At 43.9% G+C, this 15,826-nt stretch overlaps 1 protein-coding gene across 6 annotated transcripts in view; it reads right to left on the bottom strand.

Moving 5' to 3' along the window:
* The window catches only part of SPTB (spectrin beta, erythrocytic), a 121,712-nt gene extending 107,343 nt beyond the window's left edge, over positions 1-14,369 (bottom strand). Inside the window, exons 1-4 of one of the 6 annotated variants that reach the window (XM_037832525.1) lie at positions 14,231-14,369; positions 13,711-13,834; positions 13,406-13,555; positions 11,426-11,582 (exon numbers count right to left, since the gene is read on the bottom strand). The gene's annotated coding sequence lies outside the window, so the exon portion shown is untranslated. Of the gene's footprint in view, positions 1-11,425; positions 11,583-13,405; positions 13,559-13,710; positions 13,835-14,126; positions 14,149-14,230 lie in introns of those variants that run through there. The other 5 variants (XM_037832524.1, XM_037832527.1, XM_037832528.1 and 2 more) reach the window with 5 other exon arrangements.
* Positions 14,370-15,826: the final 1,457 nt, after the last annotated feature.

Genomic DNA, 15,826 nt, shown 5'->3' with positions numbered 1-15,826 from the left:
CTCTTGTCCCCGCTCCCTGCATCATTTCTGTCTGCTCCAGTGCCTCCTTGGTCCTCCATTTCATTGCTGTGTGGGCACTGGACTCTTAACTAGGTCTAAACCAACAAAACTTGGAAGCTCTGAAGAATACTTTGTTTTGAGCCCACCATAAGCATCTTTCCGAGTGTCCTAGATTTCATATGTTAAGAAAGAACATAGACTTGGGGGTCAGGCAGATCTGAGTTCAAATCTGCATCTGGCACTTAACTGACTGTGTGACCTTAAGCAAACTTGACTTGAGCAGCCTCAGCCTCCTCATCAGTAAAATGGGAATGATCCCACTGAACTCAATGGACTGCTGTGAGGATTACATGAGTTAAGGCATTTACAGCCTCTAGCACAGCGTCTGGCATATGACGGGGGCCCACAAATAAGTAGCAGCAGCAAACAGAAGCAGAGCCTCAGATTCCTCAAACCACTTGGGCCACGTGACCTTGTCAGAACTCATTCCCCTCAAGGATGTTTGTGTTAAATACAGATGTTTACATTGGCATGACGAAGGCAGGACTCAAATTCCATGGTGCTGCTTATAATTTTGAGAGTCATCATGGAGGAACAGGAGAGCAAGATACTATGCAGCTGTTAAAAATGAAAGAGATTGATCTCTATGTCCTGATATAGAAAGATGTCTAAGGTGTTTCATTAAGTGAAAAGGGCAACTTGCGGTACAGTATGAAAAATGCACATACATACATATACATATATATGTGTGTAGAGAGACATATACACACACATACATATACATATACAAACACATATGTAAAACTATATGTACATATCCATACAGGCATAGAAAATCTCTAGAAAGCTAAACAAGAAATTGCTAATAGTGGTTATCTCCAGGCAACAGGTCTAGGAGAGCCATTTATACTCTTCTGTACTCTTTGAATTATTTTTACCATAGGTAGGTATTCATTTTACAATTTTTAAAAACTAGTTTTTAAAAAGTTGTACAAGAAGAAGGAAAAGGAGGCAGAGAGAAGGAGAGGGAGAAAGGACCAGACACTGGATGGGAGATCCAGATGCCACAGAGTCTTGCAACTAACTAGCTTTGCAACCTCAGGCAAATCACCACCCCTCTGCAGAGATCTTCTTTATTGGTAAAATAAAGAGCTGACCCAGCTGCCCTTCCGGAAAGATTTCAGTGGTGATTAGTTGATGTCTGCAAGGTGCTTTGAGTACATTTTATCCATATAACATCTCTCTTTGAGGAATTTTGATTTTAAAAAGGAAAAAAGAGGAAAAAAACATTTTTAAAAAGGAAAACACACACGCTTTCATTTTGACCCACTTCATGTTTCAACAAGAAAGCATTTACACCATTTTACAGACAGAGAAATCAAGTATAGACTATGAAGATCATTTGCCAAGCAAATACGTAGTTCGCCAGACTCTGCTGTTTGCAAAGAATTATGACTGCCAGGAGTTTTATAGCTCCCAATTCATTCTGTGCCTCTTCTGCAGAAGACGCACAAGGCTTATGAAAAACAAGCAGAAGGCACTCTTTGCTGGCAGAAACAGGGTGAGATGTAAAGTGACTTCGCCTGGCTCAGAGCATAAACAAAGCTCACTCCCAGCACATTTAGGAAGTTAGTATTGAACCCTTGGGATCAACTCTGCATCCCTCCCCCACCTGGACTGAAAGCTTCACCTTGAAGATGCATTTCACTGCAGTCATTTTCTGAGCGGTTTCTAGGTCAGAAGCAGTGAGAGCAGTTTAACCAAGCCTGCCAGTTGAGTTGCTATATTGAGGGCACAATACTGAGTTACCTGCTTGACTACACACGGAGCTCACCCAGCACCACGGCGAGAAGAGCCGGGCTGGACCGGACCAGTCAAGTATTTTTCCAGTCTCCTGGGCAAAGTGACTTCACATAGCCCTAAAATGCAAATGACCTGGCTTGTCCTCCCAAGTATGGGTCTCTGTCTTGCCAAGGGCACTAACTTCCCTCCCCAGAGCAGTTTGCTTTGAATCTCTATGGTACCTTACTCCCTATGCTTGTAAACAACTCCATTCTTCTTACACTTTCACTTACAGCGGGGCTCCTCTGCTTCAGACTTTATGTCAGACATTTGGGCATAAAGATTTCCCAATAGTTGCAAAAAGTATATACAGAATGCACGCATCCACTTTGCAGAGAAAGGCAGGGCCTGATCGGTGAACCCCGTAAGCAATAACCTAGATTTTAAATGAGGAAAACAGAGACCAGAGCACAGCTAAAGCACAAAAAAAAAGTAAACCATTCCTCAAAACAAAAAGGATTATTTTCTCAAAATAACATGGAGCTGGGCCACCAGCAGTAGTCATTCTACTGGTGGACTTTGCTATGGCACTTGGTAGTTCTTGACATAGAATGAAGATCACACACTTCCATGGCATTCTAGAGCTTCTAGAAACTGCGATTAGTTGGCCCCACTCTCGCTGTCACCTCTGGATCAAGTCTGCTGACTGCTGTCTCATCATCACTGGCCTCATTATACTAGGGCTTTTTGTTGTCTTAGCTAAGTCCCTTCTTTTGTCTCTCTAGCCTACAGGCCTCACTCACAGGACCTAATTTTGTCCCTGCTCTTCTTTACCCCAGGCATATTTTTCCAAGTCCTCTTGAGGTCTTTCTGTTCATCGATTCATCCCAGACCCCTTCCACATATTTATAAAGGATCTTCACTCATCGCCTCTAGAAGCTAAACACCAGCTCCTATCAATCACTGGGCACAGAACAAGGCAAAAGAAAAGAGCAATTGGATTGCCGTGGGAGTGTGTCTGTAACAGAAAGTTTTGTTGAAAGCAACAAAACATGCTCAAAGGCCTGAGCAAGCAGTATTCTGATGAGTCCAGGCCCCAGTGAAACTCACTTTTTGTCTGGGTAGAAATGAGGGCAGAACAAGTAAACCAATATATACTATAATATTTTACAAGGTAGTTTCCACCTTGACTTGCCTTGAGGAGAAACTAACAATCAGAAAAAGAGTAAGTGAGCCCGGAAAGAAAAAACCTCTATACAGGAATTTGTGGCCTTTTTTCTGAAATAGTTTTCTTAACTCTTGACCATTATAAAACAAATCTTGTGTATATCAGTCTGAAACACCCACTCAAAGAGCCTTTCATAGCTGCATTCTGAGGGTCAGCCTCAAACATTCATGGAAAAATGAGGTGGGAGTGACTGTATTCCAGATGAATAACTAAATTTTCTAGCAATAGACATACTCTGATGATGTAAGTGAAAATCAGCTGTTACTTTTCCCTCCGATAAGCAGAAAGCAGTTGGGGATACAGACACAAGAAGGTGATAGTCTCAACTCAGTTTCTAAAACATTCCTCTTCACCCCCTACCCACCGCATTACTAGTCTTCTATTAACACTTCTTTGTGACCTCCTATAGGTCAAGCAATTTTGGATTATTTACAGTGCTGAATATCCTTGAGATCTCCCTCTATCATCCAATTCAATCAGCATTTATTGAGTGCTGCACGAGGAGCCAGACACTGAAATGAGCACCAGTATCCCAGTGGGCACAGATGTCATCCCTTCTTCAAGGAATTCATCACGAATAAGAGTCAAACCTATAAATGACCAAGCTTTCTGGAAAGCGTCAAGAGGGGTTCCGTTTGCGTGGGGGCTTAAGGGATATGTGTGTAAGAGATCATGGCTGAGGAAAGGGAGAAAGACATTCCAGGCAGAACAAATAGTAGAAGCATGAAAATTCACTTCAAATCTAGAAAGCATCCATTGTAGGGTAGAGAGAGAATGAGGCTGGGAAGGGAGATCAGAACAGATTGTGATGGTCCCTGACTGCCTTGTTTACACTTTATTTTTGGGCAATAGGGAACCATGGAGGGTTTTAAAGCAGTAGAATGACTCAGTCAGACTTATTCTTTAAAAATAATTCTGAGGTCAGGGTATAGGATGGATTTTCTAGAGAGGTAGACACTGATACCCTGAAGGCCAGTTATTCTAATAAAAGATAAAATAGGGACAGTGGAAATTGAAAACAGAAAACTAGTTTGAAACTTTTAGAGGAAAAAATGAATAGAAGTTGGCAGCCATCCGAATGTGAAAAGAAGGAAAACCAAAAGAGTTGCTGAGGTTCTTAGGTGGGGAGGATGGTGATAACACTTACCTAGCTAAGAAAAAAAAAAGGCAGAAAAGCAGGTTTGGGGGGTGAAGGAAGGACCCAAGAGGTCCCATTGGAACATGGTGAGTTTGAGACACCTTAAGACCACCAAATGAAGAGAGCCTGTAGACTGTTGTAAGCCGATATGGAACTGAGGAAGGAAGGTGGGCTAGAGATAAAGATATAGATGCACTGGCAAGCCCAATGATTAAAAGCAGGTAGAGGGCAAGGAATAAAAAAAGAGGCAAGAAGCAGTGGTAAGCAAGCTAGGGAAGATAAAGGAGAGCCTGGGTCCCAGATGCCAAGGCAGGGCAGTTTAAAAGCAAGAGTGGTTAACCATGTCAAATACTGCAGAAAGATCAGGGAAAATCTGGTCTAGAAGGAGGCTATCACATTTGACAATAACTCAGACCTTTTCTAAAGCAGTTTTAGTACAGTGGTATGGGAAGATGCCTATAACAGTAGGTATATTGTGTAGTACCAATTAGCATCTTCATCTTCAGATGTCAAAGAACTATGTCAGAAGTAACATTCAAAACATTATATAATTCATTTTTAAAAAGCTAATAAAAGGGATTCAGCCTACTAGGTTAAATCATTGCAAATATAAAGCAACGTATAAAGGTATACAATTAACTCTCTAATTTCAGGCCATTAAAGATGCAGGGTAAAACAAACCAACAAAAACCTCTTAGGATTAAGAGCCATAGAATGTTAACTTTCCCCCCAAATATGGGCAGGCACAGTGGTTCAAAGCGAGCATTCCAGAATAGACACAGGTGGATCCAAACCTAGCTTTGACCTTACACGATGCGTAATCCTGTGTAAATTAACTTCTGTAAGCCTGATTTTTTTCAACCGTCAAATTAGGATAGTAAGAGTATGACATTAAATAACAAATATATATATACAGCTCTCAGCATAATGCCTGGCACATAAGTTCTCAATAAAAGTTAATTTATTATTATCATAAATGCATTATTATAATAGTGTTTTGCTTCCAGGTTAAGATATATAAACTCAAATATATGTGATTTCACAGATTCATTCTTTAAGTTTTCAATCAACAAATATTTCTGAGCCACTCCCCCCGCCCATGTACGAAGCATGGCTGTCGGTGCCAGGAATTTTAAAAAAGAGTAAAGCCCAGGTCCCAGTCACAGGAAGCTTGGTCTAGTGATGTAGGAGGCAAGCTGACAATTACAAAATGAGATGACCCATCCTGTAACAAAGAAATGAGAAAGGCTCTGCAGAAATACAAAGGAGGAAGCACTCAATGCTACCCAGGAGGTGTGGGAAAGGCAAGGCTTTGGAGATGAGGCAATATTTAGGCATTTCCGGGAAATACGCACAGAAATTTATAAGGATAATAAAACCCCTGGAAAAAAAAAATGTCAAAGAAAGAGGAAGTTCTTTGCCCAAGGGCAAACAGCAAGAGAAAAGGAGCTAGAGGCTACCCAGACTCTTGCCATCCAGCTAAAGGAGACTTTTTTGGCTGAAATACATCATCATATAATATTTACACCCTTCCTCACCTAAGTTTGGGCTACATGTTCTACAAAGCAAATTAAACATTTCCTGCCTGTCCTATAAAAGTTTACACTCTAAAAATAGGCAAACTAATACACCAACAAATTCAAGAACTCTGACAACCAACTATCCCCCAAAGAGCATGTTCTCAAATAAACACGTTTCAAGTTCCGTTTGGCCCCAAAGGTGAAGAATTTAATAAATGTTTGCCCTTTCCTTTGGAGACATTAACTACCAGGAGGAAATATTAAAATTGCATGGTTGCTGTGCCCATTAAATAGCTGTTCTTCAGCCTCTAGGGGTAAATGACAACGCTTTATTTCTGACACCTAGATGCAATGCCATTTGAAGACGGGATGAGAACATGACACCAGGCACTTCAGAAAATTCTTTATCCAAAGGAGTGATGCCCAGTTAACAATTCCTGGGAATGGACACCTTTGTAACCTGCTACAAAGGCTTTGCCGGCAGCCATCTTTGGACAATTTTTAATTAACATAATCCCCAGGTACTGGCCACCACCCTGTTAGGGGATATCTGTTCAAGTTGCACATTCCAAAAATTACTAACTGAATTTCTCCATGCAAAAACATTACGCAGGACTTTATGTAAGACCCAAGATGGTAATTCATATATCATTTCTTGCCCTTAAGAGCTTACTGACCAGATGAACAACTAATATATAGACATAAAAAGACTTAATAAAAGAAGGCCATGATTATAAAAGATTATATAAAAGAAGGCTGTGATTATGAATATGTGGTACACATAAGTAACTAGCTCTTTAACAAAGTTTGGAGAAAGGAGAGAGAGTGTCCCAGGAGATTTCAAAGCCTTGAACTTAGGTGCTGATGGAAACCACTCCAAATCTGGGAGAAATGTTCAGAATCAGTAAGCTGATGCAGACAAACCTAGTTCAAGAGGGGGTTTTTGATGGCAAGCAGTGAGAGTTAAGGGGAGACAAAGAGATTACAGCCAGATTGCAATGGCTCTTAAAAGTCATTTCTATGAAAAAAAAAAAAAAAAAAGTCAATTCGATGGGTTTGGATTTCTACCCCTATCCAGAACAGGTTTCTGAGAAGGGTGCTCTATGATGAACAGTGTTTCGAGGCACGATAGTTTGGAGAGGGAGAACCTGAAATGATAGAAAGCTGGAGTCCAGGCCACTTACGAATATACCTAAGGGTCACTGAATCAGAAAATATGAAACCAAACATGTGCTTTTGCTAGGCTAAAACTATGACTTTAAAATATGTCATATGCTTATACATGCATGGAATTTTTCTTGAAGGATACAGAAGAACCTTAACAGAGGTACCTTCCTAAGAGTAGAACTTTAGGTAGGGGAAAGAAGACATTTATTTTTCACTGTATACCTTTGTCTAAAAAGTGAATATACTTTTTAATCATAGACAAGAATTCATTTTATAATTAAAAAAATTTTAATATGACAACCATAAAATAACAAAATATGTTTGGACTCTAGCCACTGCTAGAAATTTCAAAAACATTTCTCATTATAAAGTGAAATATATTTTGATCTTGTTTTACCATATCTTAATCTCTATCACGTAGTGGAGATATGAGAATGATCTAAAAATTAATAGCACAATGTACATAGAATTAACTGCCCAGCTAAGGCTTTACTTCAAAACAAACAGATGTCATAAATCATCCACAATAAAACACCTCCTTTTTGGTGCATTCAAATGAAAAGTCTACCTAAGTCTATTCCAAATCAACTCTTTAATGAAAAGAGGAATAAAATAATAATAACCTGCAATACACTTGACAAGATATATCCCCATCCTAGTAAATGGCTTTTTCATTCTTCCAGTTGCTCATGCCAAAAACAATTGAGTCATCCTGTTCTCTCATCCTCTGTATCTAAATCCCATCAACTCTACATTCAGCAGGTACCTGGAATCCAACTGCATCTCACCACCCCCACCACCATCATCCTGATCCATCATCTCTCACCTGGACTTTCACTCAACTACCTGCTTCCACTCTTGCTCCCCACAATCCATCCTCCACAGAAGAACCAGAAAGATCCTCTCATAATGCAAATCTGAGCAATTCACTCACCTGCCCACAACTTCCAGGGGCTTCCTATCACACTTGGGATAAAATCCAAAGTCCTTGCATGGCTGCAAAGCCCTGCATGATCCAGACTTCATTTCTTCTCCAACAGTCACCTCCTGCACTCTCCCCTTGCTCCCTCCATGCCAGCCACACTGGCTTCCTTGCCATTCCTTGGACACAGCCGTGCCCCACCCCCCCACTCAGGGCCTTCCCTCTCTACCTGAGCTCTCTTCTCCCAAACATCCAACTCCATTTTGGTCTCTACTCAAAAGAAACCTCATCAGGGAGGCCTTTCTAGAACATCCTCTCTTTTTCCTTTACATTGCATTTGCTATGTTCACTGCTATGTCCCCTGGGCCTAAAATATGTCTGGCAAATAAATGAGTGCTAATACATATTTGTTGAATATTGAAATAAGAGTTAAGACACCCAAGATCACTGGACAAAAAGAGGTTCTTGAAGCCCAAAACGAGACATAGCATAATAATGTCCAGTAAATCTTGGGTAAGGGGATGAACAAGCCAAAACTTCAATTGACAGGCAAATAAGCCCCTTATTTATCTATGACATGCTGCTGGGAATCCACATGCATGCTCAACATCGTGCATTGCCACATCACGTGTGCACTCTGGAGGGTCCATTCATGAGTTTTTGTGGCTATATTAAAGAGCAAATTCTGTAACAGGTGTAACAAGTGTCCCCTCCCATCTCTCCAGAACACGTGAACACAGACTGAAAGTTCTGCCAAAGAAAGAAAGCAATTCCCATTTCAACCAGAAGCCCAGAACATTCAATGACTCCTTTGGAGGAGAGGACCTGGAAAAGGCCCCAGCCTTGGAATTAGGAAACTGGGTTGAAATCAGGTTCTGCTAAAAAAGACGGAGGCAACTTGGGCAAACCATTTTATATTTCTTATCCTGTTTCCTCAGCTACAAAGCAGGAATAATGAGATCTTCCCTGCTTCTTCATGTGTTCATTGTAAGAAGACTTGAGATGTATATACGAAGGCATTCTGAAAACTGAGTGCTTTATACAAACTGCATGGTCATCCTTTTGTACCAGAGCTGGTCTCTAGCTCACACTCTCTTCACTGCCTCCAGGGAGCTACGTCTAAACAGACATCTGATTAGGTCCCTGCCCTGTTTAAAAACCTTCATGGGTTACAACTTTGCACCTCCAATGGTTCAAACTTCTTCACAAACTGAACCCAAACCATCTTTCTGGCCACCTCTCCTGCCCATTCCTGGGCTCTGCCCCACACTCCATCCACATGGATCTAATCGAATCTTGCTCTATTGCATACCTGTGCCAGGCCTTATGCCTGGACCACCCCACCCTGTTCCCCCTTCTTCCATTAGGGAAATCCTAGGCACTCCCAGCCCAAATTAGACACTCCCTCCTGTTGCTTTTTCTCAGAACATGCCTTTATTTTAGGTATCCCGTTGAATCAGCCCTTGTTTGCAAATCCATTTCCCCCACCAGAAAAGAGGATATCCATCTGATCCCTTTTTGTGTAAAGCACACAATAGGTGCCCAATGTTTGCTCTTTTTGAATATTTCTTAAATGGCTCTTCCAGAACACTCCAGCTCTAACTCTCTATGATTTAAGGCTCAAAATCAGCCAGTATGAGGGGCCTTTCTTACTTTTCCATCTCTGAGGACACATGCCAGAAGGTCATGGTCAGTGACCACCGCTAGTGGCCTTTTGGCAAAAGGCAGGAGCTCAGCAGAGGGACAGATGAGACCAAGTCCTCATAAGTTACGTCTTTAAAGTATGCTTTGCTTTATTTGAAGTGGTATGAATCTCCAAATCAGACACCCATATTTAAGTCAGGTACAAATGGAAATGATTTTTAACTTATTCATTTTCAGGATTCTCCAAGCTTCTACTCCTTTTCATGATGGTAGAAAATCCTGACTTGACTATAATTCAACGCAATTATTGTTCTTTAGCTGTTGAGGTGCCTGCCCTGTAATTCTTTAAAAAAAAAAAATATCCTGGATGATCTGAGCCCAGTTCAACGCAAAAAAAATTTTTTTCTAGCCCCGTACCTTTTCATTTACTAAATTTATAGCATTCATATAAAAGAAAGGAAGCCCTGCTTTTGCCCCCACTGCTAACATGACATATGTCTGAGTTTTAATTGCCCTCGTAATTATACCCTAGGCCAGGTCTGCACAGGTGTAGTGTGGAAATAAAACATTATGGCAAAGCCTGAGAAGGCCTTGCTGAGGTAAGAAAGAAGACAACTTTGTAATATTTTCTGCAACCAGGAGAAAGGAAGGGAAAAATGAAAGGTGGTCTGGGAATGTCATAAGCTAGCCAGACAATTCATGGAGGAAACATTTTCTGTGTGTGACTGGCTGCCTCTAAGACTGTATGAGCTAGAAAGCGAGGAATCCCCTGGCAGTTTGATATTCAACTAAGGCTGGCTGAAAATGGAAGGAACTTGGATCACTTGTCTGTGAATTAAGAAATAAGCACAGCAACAAAAGCAGACACGCTATGACATTTTCTAAATATTTACCAAGGGGAGTTGACTATTCAGTGAGTGGAGCCAGATTTGACAGTGAATTCTCCTTCCTACCTTCTACACCCTCCCTCAATCACCATCTCCATCTCCAACCTTCACCTCTTGGGGTTGTCAGAGGAAAGCAGCCTTTTTGTAATAAACCCAGCAAATGTTATGTGATAATTCTGATGCACAGACCACTGCATTTACTTTCTCTCCAGATTTTTTATTGAAAATAGAGGAGTAGCCAAAGATCTGTCTTTAAAAAAATGACTGCATCCATACAAACTACTTTTAAGATAAAATATTTCTCTCTACAGTAATTTTCAGCTTGTAATATTTGTATGGTTTCAGAACCCAGTATCCATGAACTTCTCTGCCAGTCCTCATTTATAAAATCAAATTTCTCATCAGCCCACATAGCACAGTTATTTTCACTCTTGATCCTCTCAAGTCAGTTGGTAAATGTTGATCTGTAAAACTGAGATTATGTTAAAAACATTATAGATAATGAAGACATGCATTATATATCACTTTAAACATCCTGCTGAACAAGCTTCCTACCTTTTGAAGTCTTGAACAGAAAGTAAAATTTTGTGTTTGATTTTGAAATTTGAAACAACACAGTTCAAGGGCAATTTGGTGATTGGGTTTAAATTAAAATAAGGATCCCTCAGTTTCAATAATTCTCTAAAGTCCTTCCCCACTCCCTCAAAAATGCTATATAGCTATTTGTCTTAAGATTTGTACTGTTTCAAGATAGGAACATGCATACCTATCAAGTAAAAATATAAACATCTAAACATCTCTCTATACATCATGTAAAAATGATCTAACAAGCAATGGAGAGATTGTGGAACAGACAGTTTAGAATTTAATAGTCACTAATGTCTTCTCTCCTGCCAGCCCCAACACTTTTTTTTTTTTTTTTTTTAAGATTTTACTAAGAATAACATGTTGGATTTAAAATCACAGTCTCCCAAAAGGAAAGAAAACCTCAGTGGTTTAGGCAAAACTTTAGGAAACAAACCCAACAATGGCCCTGACAGAGAGACAGCAAAGAAATGAGCTAGAACAATATAAAGGTACAGAAGGCACATACCATAGAGGCACAAAAAGACCAGATGAATTGCAGTTAGGGCTCACCTTTAAGCAAAGGAAAGGCAGAGCTCCGTGACCTCCAAGGTCCCTTCCCACTTCAACAGCCTTTGCCTTATGAATTCTTTATAGTCATTCTCTGTCCTATCACTGTCCCTATGCATCATCAAGCCCTCCTGGCCACTTCCAAGACTGAAAGGAAAACCTGTTTTCAAAAGAAAAAAAAAAAAAATCCATGCTTTGACTACTGCCAAAATTACGATACTGTCCTTGAAACAATGACCTGAACATAATGGACAAGGCTAAAAATCTCTGAGCAAATAAATGCCCAAGACTGTCTTCAGTCAATATTTTTTAAGCTTCTCTGATATAAGCAGAATTATTACCCAAGCTCTTGGGAGTGAAGGAATGTGAAACTAACAGACAAACCTATAACCAAATCTTTCCAACTTTAACTTCTATATCCTATCAAATGTCTAACTTCTACTCACCTTGCTTTTGAGAGGTTGGAATCATCTATCTGAGTTTGAATCCTGGCCCCACCTCTCATTAGCTATGTGATGTTAGGCAAGTTATTTTATCTCCTTGAATCTGTTTCCACACCTGTAAAATGCAGATACTATGTGCTCCCTTGCAGTTACTGTGACAATTTAATAGGATAATAGAAAGAAAACTCTAAACATTCATTGATTCATTCCCTTATTCATTCAACAAAGACTAAGTAAGTAAGTATCCACTACCAGCCAGGCACTGACTGAACAAGGCACTGGTACATAAAAGATAGAATAAATGAAAGCTATTATTATTGTTATTTACCAAAACCAGTCTGTTTCCAGAACTGTAGCAGAACTGTCAGACTTTGACTTTAGTTCAAAACATTGTTTCATTCACACCTAGGTTGTCTAACATAGCCATTTTTATATTGTCAAATATGATCTCAGATGGGAGTCCCCCTCCCACCATACCTTCTACCACTCCAAGAGCTAATCACCTAGCAGGTATGCTGCTAGAGGACACCTTCAGTGCACTTGAAAGAAGCAATGACCAAAGCAAAAGATGGTATCCCAGCTCTCTGCTGGGCAAGACCCTCATGAAAACTTGATATACGCCTGTGCTACAAGGCCTGTTCTGGATGCCTGGGAGTTTTTGGATGGCTTTCAATTCTATGTGCAGGCTCTGAGTCTTCTGAGATCTTGGGATTAATATGACTGGCTTATCCTCTGTTGCAACTGGACTATTTGATAATGCTAAAGCCAACAGCTAAGGGGTATAAAGGCCACATTTTCATAATGGCAGGTTTATATCTTTCAACCGTGCTTTACTCCAGACTGATAAAATTCTACAGAAAGGACCCACCTCTGAGGATCCAGTGGGTTTCAAGGCTGGTGGGCTCTTGTACAATATAAGCTTAATATTCCTTTTGCTAACTAGCCTGTAAGCCTCCGGGTAAGTACAAGACAAGCTGTGTCAGGTGCTGGGCATTCAATACACATTAACAAACATTTCACACTTACAAAGAAGAGTTTTCAAAGGCCTTCTGAAACCCAAGACTCACAGCAAAAGAGTAAAATTCTGATCCTGGGTCATAGGGCAGGGGTGGTCAAGGAGGGATGTCTAGAATAAAGTTCATAACCATCTGTGAAGCTGGGGATGGGTCAGCAGACAGTTTAGGAGTGCCTAAAAATTTTGACTTGTAGGCTCCTCTCATTCAGGACCTACCTGAGTCACTTAAAAATCGAAGATCTTGACACATAAGTAATGGATTTTGTATGGCTGCCTCCTACCTGGTAGTGACAGCCTCGCCTCTCCCCACAGGAGACCCTCAGTATAAAAATACTGTCATTATATTCCCACCCTCACCTCCAATACAAAATCGGATGCACATAAAATTAAAATTTACCAATAAAGCAGTGCTTCTTTTCATTTTCCTTCAGCGAGTTAAGCGTGTTATTATTAACTCCTGGAGCCTCTAATTGTTCACTGAAAACAGTGCTTTGGATATTAATAGGCTATAAATCAAGGCCCCACCTGAAGCTTGTTGTCACGGTAACAGGACTCTAGCCCGCAGCTTCCTCTCCACCCTTGGAAGTCTGGGTGAGTTGGTGGGAGTTGGGGACTGTTTCAAAGCTTTCTCCCACTTTCTGCAATTTCTCAGGGTCTGGTCGTTAAGAGGAGGAACTGCTGAGGCAAATGAGGGTAAAGGGGATGGTAGCAGCTTGACAGAGTGTAACTCCTCCAAAGGGAGTGGGGGTCCTTGGAGCATGGCTTGGGGCGCTCCTATCTCTTCTCCCTCCGTCTGCACCAGGTCACTCGACACGCGTCGTCCCGGGTACCTTGGAGGCCAGGCCCCCTCCGCGGCTCTGCCTCGCCCTGTCCTCCCCTGCGCCGGCGCTGGGCGGCCCCGGGCGCGCGCGGCCAAGTTCCCCAGAAGATCTGAGCGGCCCCAGGGCTGAGAGACTGGGCAGAGAGGGCAGCGCGGAGGTCCGGCAGGCTCGAGGCAGACCCCTCTGCGCCCCCACACCAGGGTCCCGGAGGAGGCGGCCCCAGGAGCAAGCCGCCCCCACTCCCCATCCTCCCCGCGCCCCCGGGCGTCTCCAGGATCCGACTCCCCAAAGCTAGCGCCTAGCTCACCAGGCGCCTCCGAAGCCAGCGCGGGTTCCCGCGCCCCGGGGTGTTCGTTGCCGCAGCCACCCAGGCCGCCCGCGTCCCTCAACCCCACGCGCCCGGCGCCCCAGACCTCGGTCCCTACCCGGTCCCCTGGGCCCCGCGCGTTCCCGGTGCTCGCGACGCGCGCTCCAGCCTCGCGCATCCGCACCCAGCCCCCTCGGGCCGCCGGGCCCTCCCGGGACTCACCTGCGAGGAGGCTGAAGCGGCTGCCACCCCGAGCCCGGGGGCGGCGGCGGCGGGGGCGCAGGAGGAGGAGGGCAGCGCGGGGCTCCTGGCACAGCGGCCGCCGGGCGCCTGGTGCTGCCGAGCCGCGGACCCGCCCAGAGATATAAATAACATTATCTGAGGAGGGACATTCCTGCCGGGGGACATCGCTGCTGCCCGGACCAGATAGTCCCGCGGCGGGGGCGGGGAGGCGGGGCCGCAGCCTCCCGCAGCGCGGCGGCCCAGCCCCCGCCTCCCTCGCCCATCCCGCACCTGCCAATCAGCCTCCGAGCCCGCGGGCTACCTGCCCGGCCTCTGCTGCCCGGCCGGCTGTATGGGCCCGCAGTGCCCCCATCGTCGTTCACCTAGCCCAACCCCGCACCACCCCGAGGCCCTGCGGCGGGAAAAGGATTTCACTGCAGCTCCGGGCCTAACTGGCGCACCCGGAGCGGCGAGCCTGGCCGGGAAAATGAGCCCTCCGGCCCTTCCCGCCATGCGTCCCTGCTGTATACAGTCCTATTTTTAAAATACTGTGTTAAAAGATCTGCTTAGGCAGTAGGGTGGGCGAGGCGGGCGCCCGGGTTTGGGAAGCACAGGGATTGTTGCAGGGGCTGATGTGTGGGAAAGCGCGTTCCGAGGAGGGCTTCTCCCCGTGGGCGGAAAGAGCGGAAGCTGGGAGGGCAAGGGGGTGGGCACTGGCCGGGTGGCCTCGAGGACTCGGCGTGGCTGTTGCTGTTTCTGTCGGCAAACCTGGGTAGTGGGAACCGACCCGCCAGGCTGGTGGCGCGCAGCCTGCAATCCCACGGCGCTCGCACAGTGCAGGGGCGGTAATCAACAGGCAAGCTGCCACACCAGCCCATGGACACCTCCTGGCCCGCCCGGATCTCCCCACGGCGAGGTGAGCGAGGCTTCCTCACTGCAAGCCTGGGGCAATAGGGTGGGAAGGGGGAGATGGGGAGTGGAAGTGGGGGAAAGAGGAGGGCCGGCCAGAGGAAACTCTAGAACCGATATGCCAGAGAGGAAAGGCAAGGCACCTCCAAGTCACCTCGGGAGAGAGATTCAAAGAACATGGGCAGCTTGCAAGGCAGAACATTTTCTTGACTTTCTGCCAAGACAAGGTCATTGCTCAATAAAGCTTGGTGGTACGCCTTGCTGTAGCTTTCATCTCTTTTCTCCGCCCTCCGTACTTGGGACGATTTCTCACCCATCATCAGCTCAGGTAATGTCAGGTATTATGGAGATGGCAGTAGCGATTAAAAACGCATAGATGCAGAAAGGAGCTTTAAATTTGAGACTGCCTGGTATCTTAACAACGGAACAGTTTTACTCCTGAGTTATTTGCTTGGGAGTATAATTATGCTGTTTCCAGGATTCACCCAGAAAAGTGTTTAATTGCCAGATGTGCTTGCTTCGTTTATATATTAAAAGTATGCAAAGACATTTCACTTCCTGCTGCAGCCACGCTTCTTGAGAATGGACATTTAGATACTGAGATGTGGGGCAAACTCCACAGGTATTACAAAGCCACAGGACTCTCCATCTCCTCACTCCTCCTCCTGTCTGGGCCCTTATTACAAC

The sequence above is a fragment of the Choloepus didactylus genome, chromosome 4, assembly GCF_015220235.1.
Source record: "Choloepus didactylus isolate mChoDid1 chromosome 4, mChoDid1.pri, whole genome shotgun sequence".
Classification (NCBI taxonomy): Eukaryota; Metazoa; Chordata; class Mammalia; order Pilosa; family Megalonychidae; genus Choloepus; species Choloepus didactylus.
The sequence above is the reverse complement of the archived record's forward strand: the minus strand, read 5'-3'. Positions and strand labels throughout refer to the sequence as shown.